The sequence below is a fragment of the Phocoena sinus genome, chromosome 2, assembly GCF_008692025.1.
Source record: "Phocoena sinus isolate mPhoSin1 chromosome 2, mPhoSin1.pri, whole genome shotgun sequence".
In the NCBI taxonomy this organism is placed as follows: Eukaryota; Metazoa; Chordata; class Mammalia; order Artiodactyla; family Phocoenidae; genus Phocoena; species Phocoena sinus.
The window spans coordinates 152,887,188-152,909,663 of NC_045764.1; positions in this window are offsets into that span (position 1 = coordinate 152,887,188).

Below are 22,476 nucleotides of genomic sequence, written 5' to 3' on the forward strand. Positions count from 1 at the left end.
TCTTTTAGTTACAAGTAACAGATAGAGTTAAATTAGCCTAAATGGAACAGGAAGTTTGAGGAAGGTGTGGCAGACACTGTTTGTTTTATATGCAACACCATCCCCCCTCCCCCTCTTACCTTCCTCCTTGCTGATTTTATTCAGGTGCAGGAAGGAAATTCCTTGATTTCACAGCAGCTGTCCTGCCAACCCCACGAATCATAATTGGTCTAAACTTATCATGGAAAGCTAATTCCCCTTTGCCACTCACTTTTCCAGCCTCCCTTGCAGGTAGAGTAGATAGTCAACACTGTTCTAGCCAATATAAGAGGAAGTCTTCTGCGGAGCCTCTGAGAAAGAGGTATTTCTCTTTATTAACAAAAACTGAGCCCCTTCCTCTCTCCTCTCTTCTTTCTTACTAGATGCAATGATGTGAAAACATGATGTCTAGAGCCATGGCAGCGATATTGAGACCATGAGGCAACAACAAGCACAAGAATGGAAATTCATCATGCTGAGTAGCATAGCCAAAAGGTGGAAAGAACCTGGGTCCTTAATGACATAGCTGAACTGAACACACCCCAACTATGCCTGCCTCCAGACTTTTTAAATGAAAAAAATGTCCTAATGGTTCAAGCAACTGTCATTTAGGTCAGAGGTCCCCAAACTTTTTGGCACCAGGGACCGGTTTCGTGGAAGACAATTCTTCCACAGACAGCAGTGGGTGGGGTGGTGGTTCAGGCGGTGATGTGAGCGACGGGGAACGATTGGGGAGCGACTGGGGAGCAGCAGATGAAGCTTCGCTGGCTCACCCGCCGCTCACCTCTTGCTGTGCAGCCCAGTTGGGGACCCCTGATTTAGGTTATCTCTTACTTGCAGTAAAATACATCCTATCTCACACAGGCTTATATATCACATTCATTGCGAATCTCAAGGAACCCAAGGGCAGCTGCTCTCAAAGGTCAGGAAGCAGGAACAAGAAAGCTGTCATATCCTTAGGGAGTCACTCTTCTAGCCTCATCTCTGCTTCTGAGAATTTGTGTCCTTCTTTCTTTTCTACAGACCAGTTTTCACTGATTCAACATTCACATGGCAAAGCCTTCCCTGTCTGCATTTCCTGCACCTAAGAGACCAGCTCAGGTTGCCATTGGAATCTCCAGCTCAATTCCAAAGTCTGGAAGAGAGAATAGGCTTGACCCATTTGTGAGTCCCGTACCTCCCTGGCCCAGTTAATACCATGGAGGCAAGGTCATGTGCTCAAACTCAAACACGGCTACCAAGGGCTCACCCAGAAGTGTGGTGTGTGTGAAGTTCTCAAAGAAGGGAGAGACAGGGGCTAAAAGATACCCCTAAGCGTCTACCATATTGGGTGAGGAAGAAAGGAAGGGAGATAAAAATCATGTTAAGTACTTTAGGGAGTGGGTGAGAAGGGGCCAATCAGCCTGAGAGAAACAGATTCCAACAGCAGGTGAAAAGCTGAGAGGTAAAAGCTATCCCTGGGCATTGCTGAAAATTCCTCAGAAAAGAAGTCAAAATTCGATCTTGTAAGGACTTTTCTTGAATGAGGAGTGAGGAAAAGAGGTGGGTAAAGAAATAAGAAGGAAAGAAAGGACTGGCCCTAGAGAAGAAAAAGAGTTGTCACTGAGAAAACAGAGGGCAGGATTAGGCATCCCTCTAACCTCTCAGCCCAGGCCCACCCCAGAAGAGTGAAAGCCAGGACTTGAGGCTATTTCAGGCCGAAGTCCCACAGAGAACGTGCGTTTGTGTGCATTTCCTAGCAATAGCTGGCAGCAACGTTTCTGTCTAGAAAAGGTCACTGAAACAGATTGGGGTTAGCCTTAATATTGTTTCCCTACAGAGATCAGAACACTTGCGTGGAGACCAGAACGCCGCCCTGCGGGTCGCCAGGTTTTCACGTGGCCCGAAATGATAAGTGCTGTAATGGGGCGGCGGCTGTGAGCGGGGCCGTGAGCAGTCCCGAGAAGCGCGAGGGAGTGGGGCTGGGGGCGTGCGGGGCAGGAGGGTGTGACTTCCACGCTCTTTCCCCTGCTGGGCGCTGGGAACGGCAGGGGCGGAAAGGATGCGCTGGCGCAGGCGCTAGCCCGGGAAACTGAAGCCTGTGTTTGGCGAAAGCACCGGAAGGAAGTCGGGGAGGTAAGATAGCAGGGGTTCGGAATGACAGTTGGACAGTTCTTGGAACACAGAAGCTGGGGTCGATTTCCATCCAACTGTCCCTCCCTCCCTCTGTCCCTCCCTCTTTGCCAGCATTCGTACGTGGTCCATCCGCACAGCATTAGCCATCCCTCCACCCCACCCCCGCCCCTTCTTTCATCACTCCGCTCCTTCGGGAGAAATCAAGTCTGTTTTGTTCACTTCAGAACCTCCAGGGTGTGCGCTGCACATAGGAGATGCTCCACAAATGTTTCTTTAATGAGTGAATGGAACTTTGTGCGTAGAACAAATATATAAACAAGACATAAACAAACATACTGATCGTCTGATAAGGGAGTACTCAGGGAGGAAAGTAAACTTTTACGCCATTTCGTCTCTTTGAAATGTTGGATTTGTTTTGTGCTGGTAAAGAATGAGGAGGCAGGGAAAAGATTTGGAACCCCTGGATCAATTAGTAATTTCCCAAATTAATTCGTTCGCGGGGAACTTTTGTTGAAATGACATTTTTACCTGGAAACCTAAACAGTTAAAAAAAGATTGAAAACAGGAACAGCAAAACCAACAGCTGCTCTCCTGCCCCATCCTCACGGAAGAGCTGGTTTTAATAAACACTCATTTACTACTACTCCGGGGTTACTGGGAAAGAACTGAAGCCCAGATGGATGTGAACTAAAATTATTGTGGTATGGGACTTCCCTGGCTGTCCAGTGGTTAAGACTCCGGGCTTCCACTGCAGGGGAATGCAGGTTCGATCCCTGATTGGGAAACTAAGATCCTGCATGCTGGGCAGCAGGGCCAAAAACAAAAAAAAAAATTATTGTGGTAATCATTTAACAATATATGTTATGTCAAATCATTATGCTGTACACCTTAAACGTATACAGTATTGTATGTCAATTATATCTCAATAAAACTAAACAATTTAATTAAAAAAAAACCCTGCAGCCCAGAGAGGCTAAGTGACTTACCCAGTGTCACACAGCAAAGAAGGAAAGAAAGAGGGCAACAACTAAAAAAAGCACAGGAACTTGACTAAAAGCCATCAGAAAACTATGGCCTGCAGGCCATATTCTGCCTGCCACCTGTTTTTGTACAGCCTGAGAGCTAAGAATATTTTTTATATTTTAGGTATAGCTAAAAATCAAAAGATGAATAATATTTTGTGACAGGTAAAAATTATATGAAAGTCAAATATCAGTGTCTATAAATACAGTTTGATTAGTACACAGCCATGCCCATTCACTTACTGCTCCTTTCACACTAAAAAGGTGGAACTGAGTAGTTAGCATGCAAACTGTAAGTGGTCTGCAAACAAACCTTGAAATAGTTACTATCTGGCCCTTTACAGAAAACATTTGCTGACTCCAGGTCGGGAATTCTCAGCAGTTCCTTAGGTTTTTGACGGCTTTGGAAGGCCTTAGATGCTGGGGACTGGCTGGGGTATGTGGAGGGTGAGGGGTGAGGGGAGAGAGGACTGCATATATTGGGGTGCTTTTTATTGGCTGCGTTGGGTCTTGGTTGCTGCGCGCGGGCTTTCTCTACTTGCGGAGATCAGGGCTACTCTTTGTTGCGGTGCTCAGGCTTCTCACTGAGGTGACTTCTTTTGTTGCAGGTCACGGGCTCTAGGTGCATGGGCTTCAGTAGTTGTGGCTCGCGGGCTCTAGAGCACAGGCTCAGTAGTTGTGGTGCATGGGCTTAGCTGCTCAGTGGCATGTGGGATCTTCCCAGACCAGGGCTCGAACCCGTGTCCCCTGCATTGGCAGGCAGATTCTTAACCACTACATCACCAGGGAAGTCTGATATTGGGGTCCTTTGGTTAAAGGCCCGGAAACCAAGGGTGAGTTCAGGGCCAGGTGTAGGTAGTACAGAAAAAAAGGCAGGCCTAATGTAAGGTGTTCTGTGGTAATTAGGAAATCAGGGCCAACCTGACTTTCTGAGACTCTCCCATAATGTGTTCTGGACACTGATTATAAACGAGGGGATTATAAACAAGTTTCTAGGATGCTGCGCCAGGGGCTCCCAGCACTGTTAGGAGACCGACTACACATCGCAAATTATAAGAACGCACTGGTAATTATGGCCGACAATGTCAGCTTCTCACCAGGCCCTGTCCCTCCTCCTATTACATTAGCTAACACTTACTGAACACTTTCTCTGTGTTGGGTACTATGCTAAGTACCTTTCAAGCATTATTTCCTCTGTGGGCTAGACTTTAATATTTTTATCCCCATTTTGCAGATGAAGAAACTGAAGCTTAGTGAGACTAATGTTACACTTTGGCGACTGAACAAGGAAGTGGGTGGGGTCAGGATTCAAACTCAGGTCAGCCTAATTTGATAGTGTCTTTCTTAAGCAGCACACTGCATTGTCAGTGAAGGAAGCTGGATATATCTTAGTCCATGTAATGTCTTTGAGAATGACAGAGTGAATCCTTCAGGGTCTGATCAGGAAACGGGAAACCACTGTGAGCACTTGAAATAGAGGGAGTTTAATGCAGAGAATTGGTGATAGAAAAGCTGAGAAGCCCGAAGGAGACAGTGAGACAGCCCAGAACTTAGCAATGCCAGGCAGCTACCGGAGCTCCTCAGCTGCAAGGGTGTCTTCGTCTGTTCAAGCTGCTATAACAAAATACCACAGACTGGGTGGCTTACACAACAGAACTTTATTTCTAACAATTCTAGAGGCTGGGAAGTCCAAGATCAAGGTGCCAGCGAGGTAGAATTCATTCTGAGGCCTCTTTTCTAGGCCGCTACCGACTCACTGTGTTGTGTGTGATGGGGGAGAGAAGGGGTGGGAGGGAGGGAGAGAGAGAGAGAGAGCTCTCTGGTGTCTTTCTTAAAAGGATCAGTATTCCATCCTGATGACCTCATTTAACGGTAATCACCTCCATAAAAGACCTATCTCCAGTACAGTCATGTTGAGGGTTAGGGCTTCAACATATTTGAATCTGGGGCGACACAACCATTCAGTCTGTAAGGAAGGGTAAAAAAGGAAGGTGGTGTTGTGGAGACCAGGGATGGGGTCAATTGGTTTAAGTCATAACTGTGGAGGGCCTGCCCAGCAGGAGGTAGAGGCACCGAAAAGATTCAGCAGCTGCCGGGACTGCCCTGGTGGTCCAGTGGTAAAGAGTCTGCCTTGCAGTGCAGGGGATGCACGTTCGATCCCTGGTCAGGCAGCTAAGATCCCACCTGCCGCAGAGCAGTTAAGCCCGCCTGCTGCAACTACTGAGCTCACGCGTCTCAACTAGAGCCTGCGTGCCACAAGCCACAGAGCCCACATGCTCTGGAACCTGCGTGCTGCAACTACAGAGCCCATGCGCCCTGGGGCCTGCGTGCCACAACTAGAGAAGAGAAAACCCGCACGCCACGACTAGAGAGAAGCCCGCGTGCCACAACGAAAGATCCCGTGTGCCTCAGTGAAGATCCCGCATGCCGCAACTAAGACCCAATGCAGCCAAAAATAAATTAAGTAAATAAATAAAAAATAAATAAATCTTAAAAAAAAAAGATTCTGCAGCTGCTACAGATGCTGTTCAAGGCAATGAGAAAAGGGGGAAATACTCCGGCCTTTCCCTTTCTCCCACCTCCTGATTTCCTGTCTTCTATTGGCTAGGCCCAGCAGGAAGCCAGCTGACTCAGGAAGTCGTGGGAAATGCAGTCTACAGGAGCCAGTCCTGTTTTGACACAGAGCAGGGGGAGTAGGTAAATAGGTCTGGGGCTTGGACTGGCCCAAGGAGCTTCATAGGAATTCTCCTGCCCTGTGCTTGACAAACATAGCTTCGGTTGTCATTACTCAAGAGCCATGGTGAGCTGCCTACCAAGAACTCATGATGAATTTAAGTATAAATTCAACATACATGTGATGAAAACACTCCTAAAATATGTGGGTTTTTTAAAGGTGCCAAAAGACATACACACACACGCACACATATTTATGTATAAATATATACCGTGATCCCACCTGTGTATGTCTTACAGTAATTAACACTATAGCTGTTGTAGTAAACAACCCCAAAGACTCCATAGCTTTACAGAATAGCAGTCTAATGTGGGTTAGAGGTTCTTCCAAGTGGCTCCCCTTCCAGTGATGACTTATGATGGGATCCTCCTATCATGTAACTGTGCCCCCATGCAAACATAGAGAGCCATACATATAGCAGAAGGGCTGTGCAGAAAAGTGGGCGGGTCCCTTTAGGGGAACCTTCTGGAAGTAGTATATATCACTTCTGCCCGCCTTCCACTGGCCCGAGCTCTCACAGAGTTCCAACTTAATTGCAAAAGAGGCTGAGAAATGTAGTCTTTCTGCAGGCCCAGGAAGAAGAAAAGGGCTTGATGAGCCACTGTGTTTTTGGGGTTTTTTTTTTGCGATACGCGGGCCTCTTACTGCTGCGGCCTCTCCCGTTGCTGAGCACAGGCTTCGGACGCTCAGGCCCAGCGGCCATGGCTCATGGGCCCAGCCGCTCCGCGGCACATGGGATCCTCCCGGACCAGGGCACGAACCCGCGTCCCCTGCATCGGCAGGCAGACTCTCAACCACTGCGCCACCAGGGAAACCTCCAAACCACTGTGTTTTTTAAAAAATAAGCAAACATATGCTTGTGTGTGCATAAAAATGTTTCTGGAAGGACATACATAAGCAGGACCAGCTACATAATTTGGGGGCCCAGTGCAAAATGAAAATGCTAGGTCCTTGTTCAAATGTGATTAAGAATTTCAGATGGTAATGGTAGCACATTAAACCAAGTGCAGAGGGCTGAGCATGGGGGTCTGGGTGACTGCAGAGGTAGTACACCCATGAAGCTGGCCCTGATAAGAAACTCCTAACGGGATTACTTCTGTAGAGTGGTACTGGGAATTGGGGCAGGGAGCGAGAATTTGCTTATCATTTTATACTCTGGCATTTTTTTCCAGGTACATGTATTATGGCAATAATTTTAAAATATTTCACTCATAATGGATTTGAGCTGAGACATACACAGCCACCTTAAAGAGGCAGAATGCCTTCCAGGTTAGCAGAACTTGACACAGTAGCTTGATTGAAGCCATTGGCTTCTCTCAAGAAAGAATATGTCTGTTGGAAAGGGGTTTGTTCAGCAATGGGTACTTAAAAAAGGATATGCAAAAAAGCAAACATTGACAGTGCCCCATCTAAGCTTTGTCCTGGGAGGGTGATACATGTGTATCTGATATGTGTATCTATATAATCTGTAATTTTATGTATCATATAAAGAGAGCATTTTATGAGTATATAATTATTTTATGAGTTTAAATTTACGGCATTTACTGGACTTCCCTGGTGGCACAGTGGTTAAGAATCCGCCTGCCAATGCAGGGGACACGGGTTCGAGCCCTGGTCCGGGAAGATCCCACATGCCACGGAGCAGCTAAGCCCGTGCACCACAACTACTGAGCCTGCGCTCTAGAGCCCACGTGCCACAACTACTGAAGCCTGCATGCCTAGAGCCCGCATGCCACAACTACTGAAGCCCGCGGTGAGACAACTACTGAAGCCCATGCACCTAGAGCCCATGTGCCACAACTACTGAAGCCTGTGCACCTAGAGCCCATGCTCCGCAACAAGAGAAGCCACCGCAATGAGAAGCCTGTGCACCGCAACAAAGAGTAGCCCCTGATCGCTGCAACTAGAGAAAGCCCGCGTGCAGCAACGAAGGCACAACACAGCCGAAAATAAGTAAATAAATAAATTTATGGCATTTACTTCTCAATGAATGAGAAAATGTAAATCATTCTGATACACAGAAAAAAAATGGAAATTTTTGCAATCTGTTGTGATATCAGAGGCATCAGAGTTAGTATTTTTGCTTTGTTTGCCCATGTCTTGGTCAGGATAAGTTAGATTATGCTGTCGTAACAAATGATCCTGACGTCTCAGTGGCATGTAACAAAGGTTTATTTCTTATTCAGGCTCTATATCCAGCAGGGAGCAGACTCTGCTCCATGTTGCCTTCACCTCAGATCCTGGCTCTCCTCATTGTGGTCCAGAGAAGAGAGAACAACGATGAACATCTGTTAGCTCTTAGAGCTCTGACTCTGAAGTGCCACATATCACTTCCACTTGCATTTTATTGTCCCAAACAAATCACATGGTCAAGCCTGATGTCAACAAGGCAAGGACATATAATCTCATCCAAGGGAGAAGCAGTGAATACTCTTAAACAACAGTACAGTCTACCACAGCAAGATACTACAGAAACTGGATTCATTAGAAATGATAAAAGCTCACCTGACAATCTCAAGGATTCTAATTAAATGAATCCCCAAGCTTGAAGTAAAAATGAGAAAGTTTATTTCAAAGATGAATCACTAGGTACTAAGCTTATTCTTATCATAAATATAAAAGATAAGAAGCACCCATCTTAGAACAAACATTAAGCTCTCTATATTATGTTACTATCACCATGTGATGTGTTAAGTATTCATGTTTTATTGCCCGACTGATTCTTACCCTGTGATAAGAGCAAGTCTCTAGGAGATAAACCTGACCTTTGCTCAGTATTCAATTGAGTGCACAGGGCATGTGCTCCCGTGGTGTACCCACTTGGATAATTTCCCATGAGCATACATGCCCAGGCCTAGTATTTTCAATAAAAACCAGTACAGAACCACAGTCTTCTCCGTCAGTGTCCCATTTACAAGGTGTTCAAGTATATTCATAGACGTGCCAGGAAAACCCATCCCAAGGACTGCTCCAAAGTCTAGCTGCACTAGTTACCATGCTGTGGTATCCAAATAAAGAAATAGGGCTTGGAAATTTGAATACCTGAAAAGGTCAGGTGATAACTTTAGTGATAAAAAGGATGACAAAGAGCCCTTGACCTTCAAACTCATTGTCAGCAGGCTAGGGGGAAGGGAGGAGACTGACTGACAAAGGGAAGAATCTGAGCTTCTAGGAAAAGCAGGTGCTACTCAGCTCCAACCAGTGGTTGCTATGTAGAAAAAACACACCTTTTTTTCTTTATGTTGCAAATTAAATTTATGTGTGAAACCTGCTGATTTTAAATTTTGTCACTAATTCAAATTTTTGAATAACTGTGTGAGCCAATCTAAACACTGTTGTAGGCTAAGCTTCGAGCTATCAATCTGCCATCTCTGAAGTAGGTAAACCAGGATAGAGAGATTTGAAGGAGGGAGGAGAAATCTGGAGAGAAGTAGAGGAGGACTCCCGAAGGAGGGAAGGTGGAATGGAGCAGAGCAGCAGGAGGAAAGGGATGGGGACAGATCCTAGAGGGAGAGGGACCTGGGAAAAAAGACAGAGATGTTGAGACAGAATGTTTAGAAAGCTTCATGATGTGTAAACTCTTCACTCTTCTTTTCATAAAACCTTCAGGAAAATAAGACTTTCAGCACAGGCGCTTTGGGAGTCAGATCTGTGCTTTCTTTGTACAGTGGTCCCTCGGTTCCAGGACCCCTGTGGATACCTAAATCCAAGGATGCTCAAGTCCTCTATGTAGGATGGCTAGTACAGTGGGCGCTTCGTATGTGGGATGCAGACCCTGTACATCGCCGTGTTGAGACTGGCTGCAAAGAGGCCCAGTTACATTCGAGTTGTGTTTGAGACTCCAGATAATGCCCCTCGTTCTGAGTCCAGATCGCGATCCAGTTTCCCAGATGGGAGGAGAGGCCGGGGAGGTGGGAAATTCAGAGCTTGGGTCTCCGAGGCAGGAAGAACTGGGTTTGAATTGTGGGTCCACCGCTTATTTGCTCTAAACATTTCTGAACCCCAATGCAAAGCGGGGATAAAAATAGTACCCACTGGATAGTGTTGTCGAGAGACTTATTTAAGAAGATAATCAGCACAATGCCTAGCACACAGCATGCACTCAACAGAGTAACTGTAATTGTTATCATTACTATTTATGTATTATTATTTTCCTTTGTAGTCATAAGCGCATAGGGAGAGAACTTGCTGGTCAGCAAACACAAGTAGCCTATCAATCCATTTACAAGTTTTACTTATTAGAAAATGATTAAACAGCTCTCCTGGTTTTATACATTGGTCTCTCGGGGTTTGGTGATGTGAATCAGCCATTGGGGCATGAGTCCTGCTTTACACAGTCTGGCATTTTTCCTTTTGCTGAGAAATTTACCCTTAGTGCCTCCCACTCTGGAGGGATTATTGCCACAGTCTGTGGGCTTCTCTGGGCGGGAACCAGGTATTAGCTTCACAGTCCGCGCTTCTGGAAGGGATTAAAGCCTGCTGTCTGCTGAAGTGGCTTCGTCTCCCTCTCTCCCTAAACCCTGTGCCATGGTCTGCTCAGTTGTAAAGGGAAGAGAGCAAATTACCCAAGAGAGCAGTGTTTCATTACTATGGAGGGAAATACCATGTCACTTGGCTCCCTTAGTTTTGGTAATATGAGTAGGTAGGAACTTAGCTCTGAGCAAATAGTATAAGATGACGTTCCTATGGCTTTAGGCCACTTTATACATAGACCTTTTATGACCAATTGGTATAAGGACCTCAGGAATCTTCTGGAGCCAAAGGTTCCAATATTCCCTATACCTGTTCTTAGTCCTCCCCCATGGAAGTATGAGAATTCTGTTCAGGTGAATCTGATTGGTTTTTGACCTGGATCTTGTAGCAGCATTATTGTTTCAACCCAGGACTGCTGGAATAAAATTACCATGAGATAGGTCTTCATTTACAATTCAGACTAATATGGAATCACACACACACACATCTGGAATGCTACAAACCAAACTGAAAACGGTGATTATCTTGTTCAGGTGGGATGGCTGGCAACTTTCACTTTCTACTTTAAACGTGTATGCTTGCATTTTTCACAAGACTGTATTACTTTCATAATCAGGAAGAAAAAAAAATGATCCTGTATTTCCATTTTGAAGAAAAAAAGGAAGAAATGATAGCAACCTAGTCACTTGAGTATTTCGGGTGGACAAAAAAGTGTTAATTTAATGCTTGTTGCTAAATTAGAGGACAGAGAGCAGAGAAGGCAGGCAGTCGGGAGAAAGGAAGGAGGGAGCAGGGATGACACACGCTGGTCCCGCCAGGGGAAGGGGGACAGCAGGGACTGTAGGCAGCCCTCTGGGGCACAGAGAGTCCTGTGGGAGCAGCTGGCTGTGTTAGCACAAACCCTGACAGGTCGCCAATTTGGGTTATTAGAGATGGGGAATCAGGGATCAGTTGTTTTGGCAAATAGCTCAAAGTTACACCCTGTTTCTTATTCTTAATCTTTACACTGCAAACTATGCCCACGGATCTGCCCTTCCTGGTTAAGAATGTGTGACCGGCTCTGAGTCTGGAACAAGATGGGAGATTTAGAATCAAGATTCAGAACCAGGAACTTCCCTGGTGGCACAGTGGTTAAGAATCTGCCTGCTAGTGCAGGGGACACGGGTTCAAGCTTTGGTCCGGGAAGATCCCACATGCTGCGGAGCAACTAAGCCCGTGCGCCACAACTACTGAGCCTGTGCTCTAGAGCCCATGAGCCACAATTGCTGAGCCCATGTGCCACAACTACTGAAGCCTGCGCTCCTAGAGCCCGTGCTCTGCAACAAGAGAAGCCACTGCAATGAGACACCCGAGCACTGCAACAAAGAGTACCCCTGCTTGCCGCAACTAGAGAAAGCCTGCGCACAGCAACAAAGACCAAAGGCAGCCAAAAATAAATAAAATAAATAAATTTTAAAAAGATTCAGAACCAAAGGACCTGAGAAGAAGTGTGGCAGGCAAAGCCAACCCTTCCTGTCTGCCATTAGTTCAGGAACTAGACTGAGGGCTTTCCAGGCACCAGTCACAGGGGTGGCCGTGTCCCATGCTCAAGATCCAGAGACCAGAGAACAGGCTTCTCTCAGGCTCTTAGGCAGGAAACAAGGACATGTGTCCGAGAGCCGTGGTCGAGGAGGTGGCTTGGAGCGCAAGAGAGCGTTGTGGCTGCCCCGCTCTCACTTGCTGTCCATGTGTCCTTGGGAATATGACTTAACCCCTCTCCTGTCAGTTTCCTCATCTGTAAAATGGGGATGATCATAGCGCCTGGCTTTGGGGTTATAGTGAGGATTAAAGGACATAATGCCTCTAGAGCCCTCAGCGCTGGGACTGGCATTACTGCTCAGTCAGCATTAGCTATTGTTCTATAGAAAAGTGCTCAGAGGGACCCCCTGAGGGGTCGTGAATTCTCCCCCAGGGAGCCGCAAAGAAGAGTGAAGTGGGTCTCTATGGAGGAGTAAGAGTTTGTTTGATGGGCAGTTTATTGCCAGCAAAAGAACAGAGGTGCGAAAAGAGCAAGCCCTCTGGCCTGACCTAAGCACATGTGTGTGTGCCATGTGGGAGGCAGAGGTTGCGGGGGTGGAGGTGTGTGTGCGCGTGCGTGCGCATGCACGTGTGTGTGTGTGTGTGTGTGTGTGTGTGTGTGTGGTGGTGGGGCAGAGGCGGATCCTGGAAACGTAGGCTCGCTTAACATTGAGAAGGGCCTTGTCAACCAGGCTGAGACCTGGGCTTTTTTTTAAAAAAAAATAATAAATTTATTTATTTATTTTTGGCTGTGTTGGGTCTTCATTGCTGCGCGCGGGCTTTTCTCTAGTTGCGGCGAGCAGGGGCTACTCTTCATTGTGGTGCATGGGCCTCTCATTGTCGTGGCTTCTCTTGTTGCGGAGCACGGGCTTTAGGCGCGTGGGCTTCATTAGTTGTGGCACGTGGGCTCAGTAGTTGTGGCTCGCAGGCTTAGTTGCTCTGCAGCATGTAGGGATCTTCCTGGACCAGGGCTCGAACCCGTGTCCCATGCATTGGCAGGCGGATTCTTAACCACTACGCCACCAGGGAAGCCCAAGGCTTTGGCTTTATTTTTCATTTGAAGCCCATGGAGGGGTATGGGGGGGCACTTGAGAAATTTTGCTTGTATTTGAGGTTTCTAAGCAAAGAACGATAGGATCAGATATGGATTTTGGAAAGTAGGTTCTGGAAAAGGTGTCCATTCAGGAAAGTGGCCAAGAGCCTCTAGCTGTTGTCCCCGGACTGGTCACTAGAGGGAGGCCTGGGCTCAGAAGTGGCGCCTCACTGCCTGTTGTTGACAGTCTGCTGGTCCCTGGCCGAAAAAGGATGCTACGGAGGCAGTCAAATCCTGACTCACATCAGCCCTTCGGCTGAGGCAGGCTTGCTAGATTATGGACATGCACACTGGCAAGTTAGGAAGAAAAGGAACGCCGCTGGTATGCTGTGGGCACCTTGACCTCCATGCATCTATAGATACATGCATCTATACAACTGACCCAGCCCATCTTCCTTCTCTTCCTGTCCCTGCCTCGCCTCCACACCGTGTGTGAGGACACCCCAGCCTGCATGGCCAAGCTTTGTCCACACTCCAGCAAGTAACCTGCGGGCCCAGGGGTGCATACACTGGTGGGAAAATGAACCTGAGGGTGAGGCCTGCAAAGGCCCAGGGAGCAGGCTCGGGCCATTTGGGAAGAGAATTTTGGGATTCTGGGTGCTCAGAGCACAGTCTAGAAAGAGGTTAAGAGCTCTGGGTAGGCACCTCTGTTGGGCCTTGAGGAGAGGATTGTGGCTAAAGCAGGGAGCAAAGGATGTGTCCTGTTTCACCCAGATCCTGAGTGAAGGATTTTGTGTTATTTCTGTCTTTCCACGTGATATCCGGCTTGAAGCCCGGAAGCTAGTGGGCAGAATTGCTTCTCCTTCTCCAGCTCTTGACTGGCCTCTTGTGTGAGAGAGCAGAGTCACTTTTCCTTTGTCGAGGACTCTGTGGTTTTAAGAAAGACCTCGAGTTCTTTAACACTCTTCTGGAGAAATGGAGCTCAATCCCCCTTCGGGGCTGAACTCTTTTCTGAACAATACAGAGAAAGTGATGGTGTTCGACTTTGGAAACTAGGTTATAAAGGCACTGTGACTTCCTCTAACTGCTCTGGTGACGCCCTCAGCTGTGTCAAGGGGGCCCTCAGGCAGTCCTGTGGAGAGGCTGCGTAGGGTGGAGCTGAGGCCTCCTGCCAACAGCCATGCTGGAAGCTGATGCTCTAGCCCTGAACAAGCTTCAGACGAAGGCAGCCCTGACCTGCAGCCTCATGACCGTTCAGCTAAGGTGCCCCTGGGACACGATGTGAGATAATACACATTTGTCATTTTAAGTCACTGAGTTTGGTGGTAGTTTGTTATGCAGCAACGGATAACTACTGCAGGCTTCAAGGGGTTCCCAAAAGTTAGCATTCTTCTTTCCTGCCTGGGTTTTGCATAAGTCAAGACATAAAACAAATGAAACGTGCAAGATGAAATATCACCTTTATTGGTAGTAAGAGACCAGTCTTTAGCCAAATGAGTCTGCTAATATTGAGACCCAGAATTTAAGCAGACGTACCCACCCAATCCCAACACTGAGTGGAGACAGTCCTTCCCCTCGCAGAGGGGTCCTGCCCTATAAGAGTAAAAGCAAGAAGGTGGGAAGAATGTTTACTCAACAGGTGGGCTCACACCCAAGGGAGACAAGATGTGGGCCGAGTCAAGGATGCCCAAATATTCTTTCCAAAATTAACAGTCAGTCACTACTCACTCTTCACCACTCTACTCACCAGGGCAGGAGGAGCAGTGGGGCAGAGAGAGTTCCAGAAGTTCCACTAATCAAGCTTCTTTCACCGGGAGGAAATGTCAGGAATGAGGAAGAAGTTCCCTCCCTCATATCCTTCCTTTCTATCTGTCTGTGGTCCTATCCCATGCACGTGACCTGTGACCTCTTTCTTCCCTCTAGGGTTGGCACCCCTGGCATCTTTCTAATAGTGTTATTCTTATGTCTGTTGTGTCCTGGGAACTTGATGCTTTGCACAGTGCTCCGCATAGAACAGGCCCTCACTCAGGACATACTGGGAATCACGATGCTTCAAACTTGCCATTTTGAGACTGAGGTTTTCTATTTTTTCTTTAGCTTGCCCTGTTGTTCCTAGCCTTGGGGGCACTGTTTTATTAAATCATCAGTGCCGATGGACCAAACCATCTTTGCAGGAATATTGTATACGTGTGAAATCATCAATCTTCTTTTTTTTTTTTAAAAAGACCCCATCAAGGAGAATCATTACATTTTATGGGTGAAAATGTGGTTCTGAAAATTACTTAATGATCAGCAAGCAGTGGCAGAGATCCAGAAGAGAACAGAAAATCCTGTCATCCATTTTGATAGCTCAGTAATAATATGCACATCTATTTCACATATACAGCTATTTCAAAGTCTGATTACATTTATTTCTTATCATTGGGAATCTAGTGAAATAGCTATACTTTCTTTGCTCTTTCTCTAAATTTATTTACCTGTTCCTTACTAATGGACACTTAGGTTATTTCTGATTGTTCACCGCCACAAATATCATTGCTACGAACATCCTTGTGCTTTCAGGTCTCCCTGCCCTGATCCATCCTGTCCACTGCTGCCTGAGTTAAGGGAGGGGCAGGGACAGAACCTCAGTAGGTGCTTAGGGGCCTCTGGGTAAATATCTGCAATGTTTTGGCCTAACCCCTTTCCTCTCTAGAAAACAAAGAAGCATTTGTGCACCGGCCACCACTGTTCCTCTCTCTCTTTCTTACCTTCTTGGGCATCATGAAAGGGTTGGAGATGACGCACAAAGATTTATAAAGGAAGATGGAGATATGGCTCTGTGTTAGGAACTCAGGAAAGCATATGGACCCTGGCAGGCTTCCATGTGGACCTGTATGGGGGCTCTGCACTCATGTAGCCCTTTAAATTCCCTGGAGGGCTCTGTGCTGTCTGGGGGTGCTTTTGGAGTCCACATGATTGGCCGAGGTGTTGCAGGAAAGGGTATGAGCTTGGGTGTCTACGATGGGGAGGCAGGCGCAGGAATGGGCTTTGCTTCTGCAGAGGGGTTTCTGCCAGAGGTGTGTGTGTGTGTGTGCATCGCGGGGGCTGCTGACAGGGAGCTACATGTGCCTGAGTGTGGATGTGACCAAACTCAGGGATATGCTGCTGTTAAATGAAGCGAGGCATTGCCATGGCAACACAGCTCTCTGTTCCCAGCCAGATGCCAAGCCCTTAAATTATATTTTTCTGGCTGAAAGCGCCTCAATCACCTCTGGTCTCCCAAGCAATGGGGGTGCGGGGGCAGCAGATGCCTCACCCTCATCTCCAACCTTTTCACAAAGCCCAAGAGGTGATAAGCAGGGGAGGTGTCATGGGGGCACTGATGAATCTTGTCTGGGCAAGGCCCTGGGAGTAGCCGCTGGTGAAGGGGCTTGGGGACAGCCATGGATAGGCCCCCCCTTCTATTACCTCTGGGTCCAGTGATCTGGGGTTAACGTTCTCCAGCACTTCATTCTAGAAGGAAATTTGTACAATGATTGTCAGTAGAGATGCCAATCATTTCTTCTGCTAATCACTTCCTTTCCTTCCACCCATTAGCCTTCCTTTGATTTTGATGAGCAAAGTATCCCTGTGTCCCTGGCCACAACTGACCGGACAGGGGGAACATGTAGAATACCAAGCAGATTCTCCTCCAGCAGTCTGGATGGGGGTTAATAATCTACTTGCAAACAGCCTGGAAGGTTTACGGTGCAACTTGGGGGCAGCTTTGTGTAAGTAAAGTCAGCAGAGAGGGTCTGCAGTCCCAGGAAGCAGACACAGGCAGAGGGAAGTAAAGACCAGAGAGGTTGGCTGAGGGGGGGAAATGTGGCAGTTGCTGTGGTCCAGGGGTCTTTCCTGCTTCTGGTTCTCAGGGAGGCTCTGTGCACTTCCTGCCCTCAGATGCTTTTTGTAATTTGCTAAGTTTGTGTCTTGCAGTGGAATGTCCCTGATTAAGGCATGAGGAGCACTTGGATAGGGTTTGGTTGATGATCCTGGAAGTGCCTTTTCTAGTCACATTCCCACTCAGGATAAGCAGTAAACTCCTCAAAAAAGGTTGCCTGGAAAATTTTCAGTTGTCCAACAGTATTTTATTGAGCAGCTATGTACCAAGCAGTATTCTAGATGTTAGGGAAACGTCAGTGAACCAGACAGAAGAGAACCTGCCCTTAGGGAGCTTGTTCTTTGGAGGACACATATAATAGAGTGAACAAAGGACATGATAGCAGACATTGCTAAGGGCTATGAACAAAACAAATGAATCATACAGAATCATAAACTATTAAGGTTTGAAAAAGTCCTCAAAAGTTTCCAGATGCTTTTATTCCCACAAGACCAAAGAAACAAAAGAGATAATAAATGGCCTTTAGCCACACAGGAGGGTAGCAAAGCTACGTCCAGCTCATTCTTTGCCAGCTTTTATGTTCCTTCCTGTAGGAAGCCTTTCCCTTCCAGCTCTCTGTTACATGCCCCTCCTGTTGCACCTTGCACTTGGCTCATCACAGCATACTTTATTGTCTGTTTACAGAGGTATTTTTCCCACTTACTGTAGGACCTGCGGGCAGGAACAATGCCCATCGCATTCACATGACACAGTGACACACTGCATAGATGCTTACTAAAGTTGCTGGATTAATAAATAACAAGGGCTGCTGCTTGACAGACAGCAGCAACACTGATGTTTCTTCAACTCCTGTAGGCAATTCTTCTACCATGTGACCCCTCCAAAGGCAGGAGTAGTTGGATAATGACACAGACATGGCATGGTTGTCTTCAGAGATAGGAGAAGAATCTTCCATGGCCAGAACCCAGGCAAGGTGGTTTGTTAACTCTTTTACAGCTGTCGAGATCGGAGCCTTTGTGTTGAGCACCTCTTAAAAACGAAGGCAAAACGTTTAGGGCCTCTATCTGGTGGCTCTCAGGAAGTGCTTGATTCCTGTTGATGGGAGCAAATGGGAGCAGCCGGCCATCAGTTGGGCACATTTTCAGGCCTAATCTCACTTTGGAGACAGGACAGTTAACATCTAACAAAAGGGAACACACACTGAACCCAGGAAAGGTACACGCGCACGAACACCCACCAGTGTGCCCCCAACAGCAGATTTTACCTCTCCTCCCTCTTTCCCTCACCTAATAAATAATAAATCTTAGGGCCCTGTGGACTTCAATGCTATCTAGCCAGCCATAACCCTAGGATACAGTAATCTTTTTCAGGGGAGGACTGTGGCCCTCGCCGACTGGTTCAACCTTAAGGCTGACTGTTTACTGCCCTAGCAACCAAAGCCCACGCTGGTGCTTCCATGGCGGAGGTAGAACCAGGTTTCCAGGCGCGGCAAGCTGAGCTTAGGACAGACGCAAACGTGATGGAGGTTGATTCTCTTGCCTGGATGGATAGGATCACACATTCCCTAGTCAGCCCATGGAGAATCCCAACCCAGAAACAAGAACTAAAGCCTTTGTGGGAGCAGCTGAAACTGGTTGCTTTCTGCATCACTTAACACAGTACCCGATCTTATTTATAACAGAAAACTTCCAGAGAGTTTGGAGATTTATTTCTTCCATTTTTCATTACTGCATATAATTCTTTATAGGGTTTGCTATGCATAATTAAAAAAATATATGAGTAATACATAAATATGTTCTTATAAAGAAATCAGACCACACAAAAGCATATAGAGTAAAAAGTCCCTTCTACCACCTCCCAACCCCTCTCCTTCCCACTGTTACGTTTGGATGTATCTTTTCCCCCATCTTTACACACACACATGTACGTGCATATACAGATAATAGTCTTTAGTTTTTACATTTTAATTCATACACTGTACAAAGAATTTTGCTATTTCATGTTTTTCAATAACCAATGTGTCTTGGAGCACTTTTTTTTTTTGGCCACACTGCACGGCGTGTGGGATCTTAGTTCCTGGACCAGAGCCCCCTGCAGTGGAAGCGCGGAGTCTTAACTACTGGACTGCCTGGCAAGTCCCTTGGAGCACTTTTCATGTCAGTACATTATTGTGAAGGGCTCCATAGTATTAATATTCCATAGTGTGTATGAACCATAATTCAAATAACTCTTTCGCTACTGATTAACATTTGGGTTGTTTCTAGTTTTCCCCTATTTTGAACACTGTAATGAACATCTTTTTACACATATCATTGTGTCCCTGATAGGCATTTCTATAGGGAAGATACCTAGAATTGCTGCGTCAAAATTTAGCTAAACACTGATAATATAATAGCTTTATCAATGTAAATTTCATTTTCACACATCCCACCAACACTGGCATCCATTCATTCAACAAATATATAGTGAGAAACTACTATGGGCCAGGCACTGTTCTAGAAAACTTAGGGCACACCTCTGCCTCAGGGCGCTTAGAGTCCAGTGGTGGGAAACAATATTATTTCCTTGTTTCTTAAAAATAAGGAAAAAAGAAATTACTATTAAAAAGAAATTATTTCCTTAAATGAAGTTTTATGTCCTAAATGCTATGGAAAATAGTGTGGTAAAGAACATGAGGAATGGCAGTGGGGTTGAGATTTTGAATAGGATAGTGAAGGCGGGCCTCACCCCAGTGATTCTGAGCCTTCCTTGAAGGAAGTAAGTACAAATCTCAGAGAAGAGAGTGTTCTAGGCAAAGGCAAGTCCAGCTCAAAGGTCAGTATGTGCTTGGCCTGTTCAGAGGGGCAGCAAGGCCAGTGTGGCTTGAACAGAGTGGGCGAGAGGACCAAGAGAAAATGGGGGGCCAGAATGGGGAGGCACTGGTAGTCAACTAAAAGGGCTTTGGCTTTTACTCAGCCCAACAAGTGACATTAGAAAGTTTTGAGCACCAGAGTGACATGAGCTGCCTTAGGTGTTAACAGCCCCTCTCTGGCCATAGTTAAGAATAAACTATGAATAAACCATAGGAGTAGAAGGTGGGGACAAGCATGGAAGAAGTCAGAAGGCTACTGCAATAATAATCCAGTTGACGGATGATAGTGGCTTGGGTCAGGGTGCTACAGGCAAAAAGAAGGGATTAGACTGGATACTTTGAGAGCAGAGCCACACTGACCATTAAGAAATAGGGTGGAAGTAAAAAGAACAGTCAAGAGGTTAAAATCTCCTTAAATTTTCCAAATAGATGAGTACAAACATCTCATTTACTTACATCTCATTGCTTTAATTTGCATTTCCCTAACCCCTCCTTACCCTCCTCTTTCTCTTGGTTAACACTTGATTTCCTTACCAACAATCCTGCTTACTGGGTAGCTTTGCTGTTTAGCCAAACTCTGAGGTTAATTTCTCATTTTAGAAGAACAGCATTGCAGAGCTGGTAGGTAACACAGGATTACTTGGTCAAACATCCTTAAAGGTGAGAAAACTGGGTTGCTCAAAAAGGTTAACTGAGGCTCAGTGGAGTGACTTATTCAAGGTCACCCAGCTAAGTGTTGGAGCTTTATTAAAATTTAGCTTTCCTGATAACCACTCTATTTCACTTTCCATCGTCTATACCATCTTCTTAGAAATCTGTTTTTCCAATAAAACTAATTGAGAACCAACAAACTCATTTCCATGAGGGCTCAAATTTGGATAGGATAGTTGATCAAAAGGATTATCAATAAAAATTTGCTACGCAGGCTAAGAAACTAGATTTGCATTGCTTTTTCCACTGTAATATTCGAAGCAGGAGAAAACAGGTGAGGTGTCTTTCCTGCCTAGCTCTGCCAGCCCCTCATTCACACTGAGATCAGTAATCAGTCCTTGGGCTCCTTTCTGCCTCATTACCATTCTAATTTGCCTTAGTATAATCTACCTAGGGTATTAGGGTTTTATTTTTTTTCCCCTACTCTGATAAACCAACCTTTTAGATGAAGGGAAAACAGAAAAGGGATAAGACCAGCTTATCTTAGTAAAAAAGGAATTGGGAAAATTAGAACGTGGCAAGCCAAGTCTTGCTGAGTTTGTCCTGTTCAGCACATCTGTCTCACTGTGGGCCTGGGATGCTTTAGGAAAAATCTGATGTAGGGTGCTGGAAACAGGCAAGAGGCTCTACTGAAATAATAAGCAAGCAGTCGTGAGAAGATCCATCTTAGCCAGATGAAAGGGCCTCAGACTGGAATGGAGCTGATGAGAGCAGTTAAAAAGGTGAGTGGACACTCTACAAAGCTGCTGCTGCCGAGTGCAGTGTGTGCCTTGCCTGCCCCTTCCAAAAAAGCAACACAAAGGCCTTCTTCAAAAGAGCAATTTGTGCTGGCGATAGAAAATTTGGGAGAGGTTAAGATTATAACCCTCCAGCCTTTTCTGTGTATACAAAAAGGCCTGGTAAAATGCTTGTGCGTTCTGTTGTTAAACTGTTTTTCTCAGTTAACATATTGAGCATTTCTGCTGATTACTGAATATGTCCCTAAAACGTGATTGATAGTGGTTATATAGTATCTTATTACATAAAATAGTTTCCTCCAACAAGTTTTTTTTTTTTTTTTTTTGGCAGCACGCAGGCCTCTCACTGTTGTGGCCTCTCCCGTTGCGGAGCACAGGCTCCAGACGCGCAGGCTCAGCAGTCATGGCTCACGGGCCCAGCCTCTCCGCGACATGTGGGATCTTCCCAGAACGGGACACGAACCCGTGTCCCCTGCATTGGCAGGCGGACTCTCAACCACTGCACCACCAGGGAAGCCCAACAAGCTCTTCTTGTTAGACAATGTTGATATTCCTAGATTTGCATTCTAATATATTTCAAGTAGAGGCAGAATTACAAGGTAAAGGACTATCTTTTTTAATTGGAAAAAAAAATTCAAGCATGTATTCTTTACTTAAAAAATGACTCAGGGACTTCCCTGGTGGCGCAGTGGTTAAGAATCCACCTGCCAATGCAGGGGACACGGGTTCGAGCCCTGGTCTGGGAAGATCCCACGTGCCGTGGAGCAACTAAGCCCATGCGCCACAACTACTGAGCCTGGGCTCTAGAGCCCGGGAGCCACAGCTACTGAACCCCGCGTGCCACACTACTGAAGCCCGCGTGCCTAGAGCCCGTGCTCCGCAAGAGAAGCCACCGCATCACAACAAAGGGTAGCCCCCACTTGCCGCAACCAGAGAAAGCCTGCATGCCAGCAACATAGCCAACGCAGCCATAAATAAATAAATAAATTTATTTTAAAAAAAGACAAAAAAATTTTCAATGTAAAAAAAATAGAAATACAGAAAAGCACAAATAGAAGAAACATCAACTATAATCCCACTATCATTCACACTTTGGTATACCTATCCTTCCAGTTTAAAAAATATATATAAATAATCTATACAGAATTAGGTTACTATGCATGGTTTCATAACTGGGTTTTCTCATTAAACACAAGTATTTCCTCATATCTTTATTTGTTCTTCCAAAACATGAATTTTAATGGCTATAGTTTTCCTCTGTATGGTTATGTCATTTCCACTAGGACATAAGCACCACAAAAGCGGGTACTTTGTGCAAATCAAAGAACAGTGCTCAATAACCATTTATTGAACACATACATGA